General features: G+C 37.5%; 1 pseudogene; it reads left to right on the forward strand.

The window, feature by feature from the left end:
* The first annotated feature begins 5,281 nt into the window (after positions 1–5,281).
* Positions 5,282–5,390, forward strand: LOC132164844 (U6 spliceosomal RNA; annotated as a pseudogene).
* The last annotated feature ends 269 nt before the right edge of the window (positions 5,391–5,659 follow it).

The following is a 5,659-nucleotide window of genomic DNA, read 5'->3' on the forward strand; positions in this document are numbered from 1 at the left end:
AAAGATATCAAGTTAGTGAATTCTATCAATAGAAGTCTTGAATATTGTGAGTCACCTTATATCAGTTTTTGAAAAATGAAATTGCATGATAGTAATTATGGTTACATAAGTTACTTCTTTAATACCCAACTAATTGTTTTATAGAGTAAGTATAACCAAATAACTAAAATACCATGATATTTGTCTCCAAAAATTATTTTACCTGTTCTTTTTGTTAATTACATTTTATTGAATTAATTTTATTACCACAATTTTTGTTTCGTCTCATTCTCCAACATAAGATCATTTCACAAAATTGCTTTTAGTTTCCCACCATATGAAAGAAATAGTAATGTGGAATAATAAGATAGTGACACAAAGATATACGTAGTTCGGTCTATGACCTAGGTCCACAAGATAAAGCCCTAAAGCCGCATTAAGCTCTTATTTCTCTAAGTGATATTTACAATATAATATGCTCTTATTTATAGTTGAATCATGTTGAATACAAACAGACTTCTACTCTAGCTAGGTTAGCTAGATGATAGTCTTTAACTATTCACATGTAACTCAGTGATAGTTTTCAAGTATGACTCAATGATATTCTCCAACTATAAGTCAATAATAGTCTTAAACTGTGACTATTATTCTTGAACTCCATGGTATACTCTAACATTCCCCCTCAAACTCAATGTGTAAACTTGTGAAAACTTGAGTTTGTTCTTTGGTCGGCAACGGATGCCGATATGGTGACCAGAAACTCGTTGGAGTTGGTGGCGGCCAAGGTAGTTGAGTGGAGTTGATGGCGCCAGATTTGAAACATCGGTTGCTCTTTAACTTGAACTTCGGCAATTGTGGCCAGCATTGTCTACTATGGCCGGGATTTGAACTTTGACAACTTTTGGCTAGTATGAGCCAATTGTGGGCTTAAATGGGCCTGGGTTTGAAACAATACAACAAAGGTCATGTAAACTAGGCCTTCAAAGGGCCTCCTTCTTTTCCCTTTTTTTTTTTTTCTTCAACCGATATATATATTTTCTAATCCATTAGAAGGAATATCGTAGTCGCAAATTACAGAAAACAAGGATAAGAATTAACTTAATCCCATAACTAAACATATCTAAGTCTAATACCTAAACTAGGATATCATATTCATAAACTAGAATAGAAATATCTGTAGGGTAAGAAATACACCTATTGCCAAATGCCCTTCTTCTTCTTCTTCAATTTCTTCTTTTTTTGAGACTAACAAGGACAACGTCACCTGCTCTTTTTCTTCTCTTTCTAAGCCAAATAAACTCGATGTTATGCAAAAATGTGAACAGGGGTTGTTGTGCGGCTGAAGGGAATAAGGGCTTAACAACTAGGGATGGTGGCGGTGGTAGTAAGGAGCAGCCAGAATTGGGGCTAGGATGTTGGATCTGGTCGTAATGGTAACCTGAGACCGACAGCTGATAGTAACGTTGGCCGCTGGGGAGGTGAGGCTCGGTGCCGACAGATGTGGCTCCGATGGTCATTCTTGGAGGTGGAACCACAAGCAATGACGGGCGTGTGTGTGGCGTGTAATGAGAGTGGATATGATGCCCTGTAAGTATGCTGGTGCATTATGGAGCATGTGCGTGTGGGATGAAACACCAGAAATATTTGGCAGCCCATAGAGTACTGTATGGAGGAGATCTTGGTGGTGACATAAATACTCAAGTGGTGTATGATAAATTACAAGCACTGGCTAAGCCATGGAAGGGCTGGCAGTGCTATGGTGTTTGTGGGCGTTATGGACTAGGATCGGTGGTGTAGGCACTAGCAGATCTGGCGATTTGGGCATGAGCAAGAGACAACCACTCTGGAGAGATGAGTTGGGCTATGGATGGCTGGGAAGGTGCACAGCTTTAGACCGGTAATGGCCGATGGAAGGTCACCGAAGGTGGTAGAAGGTAGCTGAGTAGCAATGAAGTCGTGTTCTCTACTAGGATTTTAATTTATTTTATTTGTTTGAAGTAAACAAAAAATGGTTTTGTGAATGTTAAATCAAAAAATAAAAATTGAAATCCAATTGGCGATGGGCCGTGGATGGGTTAGTTGGAGGAAAGGGTTGGCTCTGCGTGGATGACGAATGTTTTTTTTTCTTCAACAAAAATAAAACAGTATAGATAAAAAGGGTTTCATGATCGTGAAATTAATCAAAACAAAGGATAAGAAACATAAAAGAAAATTGCAATTCAGGATTTAACAATTGGCATTAGCCTATTTGCTCTAATACCATGAAAGAAATAGTAATACAAAATAATAAAATAGACACAAAGATATACATGGTTTGGTCTATGACCTACGTCCACATGATAAAGCTCTAAGGCTGCATTAAGTTCTTATTTCTCTGAGTGATATTTACAATATTACATGCTCCTATTTATAGTAAAATCATGTTGGATACAAATAGACTTCTATTCTAGCTAGGTTAGCTAGGTGATAGTCTTTAACTATTCACCTGTAACTCAGTGATAGTCTTCAAGTGTGACTTAGTGATATTCTTCAACTGTAAGTCAGTAATAGTCTTAGAATGTGACTATTATTCTTGAACTGCATGGTATACTCTAACAGAGTTGTCTTTGTCAAGATTTCCTTGCTCCTCACCAATGTCAAGTGTCAACGATGGTTATTGGGGTGGAACAATATATCTTTTTTTTTTTTTTTATATATCCTGTAGTTCTAATTTAGCTTCTTGATTTTTAATAATCGAAAATAAACATCCTTTTCATTGCATATTAAAGTGAATTTTTTGTCATATATAGAAAATAAACTTCCTTGTCTATGTAGATAAATGAGAAGGGAAACATGTAAGTCACTTCTCTTGTTATGCCAATCATATAATACACCCTTAAACAGTTTTGACACCAATATAGAGAATAGTTTTCTTAGTAATATGCTACTAGATAATAAAACATCAAATTAAGAAATGAAACAATAAGATATTGGAGATCTAAAGGCTAAGGTGGACGGAATGAGATAATCATTACTTTATGGCTTTGGCTATTCTGTAGCCATGCATAGTGGTAACACAAGCATAACAAGCTTTTGTATTTTTGTTTGCTTGTCATTTGTCCATTATGATAATTTTTATGTAATTGAACCTTCTAATTACTTAACTCAAATTATGTTTTTCCATGTTCTTCATTACCCTGTTTATTAAGCTGAATTTACTCATAAAGTATGCTATGGTTACAGATTCATATGGAGGATGCTTATTGAATGTGCTAGAGAAAGGCTTGCTAGACAACACTTCTTAATTATCTATCATTTTAAATCACTTTGTTTCTAAGTTTTGGAATAATGTTAAGTACAGATGTTGTACTAGCTGATTTGATACTATTTTGTCGTTTAGTTTTTATGTTGACCATTTTGGACCCATATTATGTAATTTGGGACTTGAATGTTGTATTGGATATGTTAATCTTTCTTTTTGGTCTTCAAGCACTTCTACAACTTCTTGGCTCTCTACTTCTATCATTTCTTTGTGCATGTGATTCAAGGTTTTTGACACCTGTCTAAAACTTGTTATCATTTGCCTCGAGTTCTCCACGATGATTGCTATTAGGTGCCTCGAATTCTCCTATAATGTTGTTTTGAGGTTGTACAATGCATTTTGTAGGTATTCCATGGCATAGAAAAATAACAAAAACAACTTTGGCACTTCAAGGGGCCAATTCCTCCTAGCTTATAGCTTTTTTAATGCAAATATATGATGCTCTATTGATGAGAATACTTGGACTTAAATACAAAGTGAAATGTCTAAGTTCTAGACCCACTACCCAATTAATTGCTATTGCATAAAGGAAATAACTGATGACCACTAACAGGCATTAACAACCCATACACTACTGACTTTCTAGTACCCCAAGTAATCACTAAGTTGAGTTTGGATTAAAGGGAAGGATTAACAAGTTACCAGGTTCATTAGGGTCCATTGGAATAAGAATTTTTGAACTTCTGGTTCGGACCATAATTTTGATAGGGGACCACCGAACGTTTGATGGGGGACTACTAAATGTTCGACCTATAACCCTAGAACCAATGGGTAATGACCAAATGTTCAACCTGCAATCCTAAAACCATTAGTTAATAGTATATTGAATGTTCAATCATGGACCACCAAAACTTTCGACCATATGTAAGGTGGTGCAGAACTCACAATCGACCGTATGTCAGGAAATTACAGACAAGGTGTTTAGACGTGTGTCTAAAATAGTACACTGAATGTTCGAAGGTACACCTGGTGCCAAATACCCACCTAAATTAATAGGCAAATACTTGGTACGTTTTACTCGCAAGTGTACAAGATCAAACTATAGTATAGCAGGCAAATACGAGATCATTCCCACGAGGATTGGTAAATTATGTTTAGGAGTAATTTCCTATTTAATTAAACAAATAAAATTCAATTGTCACGATTGAATTTAATATAAAGAAATAAAATAAAAGATAAACTAAAACTAAAAAGGATTAGGGTTTTGATATCTACCACTAATCAAACTAATTAAGATAACAATATGCCAATGCGCCAATGTTTGCCAACCTAAGGGCATGGGTGTCTACTCCTTAAGCTATTGATTTCTCTAAGCAACAAATTAGGCATGGGTGTCTACTCTAATTGTGACGTCCCACATCGCCTGGGTATAGAGATGACGATGTGCTTAAATATATACTACACCCTTAATGACAACAATGTGTTTTAAAGCCGTGATGGTCATGATCCCATCAGAACTCCACTGTTAAGCGTGCTTCTATTAGAGTAGTACCAGGATGGGTGATGTAACGACTCAGGGAAAAGCGCTAGCCATATCTGCGCTATTACCTCAAAAGAACTAGTCAATTTAAGCTTCCCTAGAATTCATTATAAAGCTCAATTTCACCTAGTAACTAGGCAATGTGCAACTTAGCACCCATGACTATCTTTATAAACCACCTACTCTATGGGGCTTCTTCTCATCTTCCCAATATGAGACCAGTGTGTTACAAACTCCCTTTCTTAAATTCCTAACATCCTCGTCAGGACCACGTCATGTAGTGCTCCAGTACCACATGACCTGGCGTTACTAGGTGGCTTTGATACCATTTGTAACACCCCACCCCAATGACACACAATATTGTCCGCTTTTGACTCCCCTCGAGCTAGACTTCCCAGGAGGTCACCTGTAACACCCCACCTCAATGACAAACAATATTGTCCGCTTTTGGCTCCCCCAAACCAGACTTCCCTAGAGGTCACCCATCCTGGTACTACTCTCGCCCAAGCATGCTTAACTACTGAGTTTTGATGGGATCCGGTGCATTAGTGCTGGTATGATACAGAGAAGATTAGCATGGCCCTTGCGCAAGGATGACACATATAAGTCGAGAAATGGTATCAGAGCCATTGCCCAGCCTGAGATGGGGGGAGTGTGCACAAGCCCATAAAGATCTCTAGCAGGCACTCGCTAGGACGAACGCCAAGAATGGGCTAATCCCATGAGGGTCGCCAGCGGCGACACTGGGTCCTAAGAGGGGGTGATTGTGACATCCCACATCACCTAGGTATGGAGATGACGATGTGCTTAAATGTATACTACACCCTTAATGACAACAACGCGTTTTAAAACCGTGATGGTCATGATCCCATCAGAACTCCACAGTTAAGTATGCTTAT

The sequence above is a fragment of the Corylus avellana genome, chromosome 8 (assembly GCF_965113065.1).
Source record: "Corylus avellana chromosome 8, dhCorAvel1.hap1.2, whole genome shotgun sequence".
Taxonomy (NCBI): domain Eukaryota; kingdom Viridiplantae; phylum Streptophyta; class Magnoliopsida; order Fagales; family Betulaceae; genus Corylus; species Corylus avellana.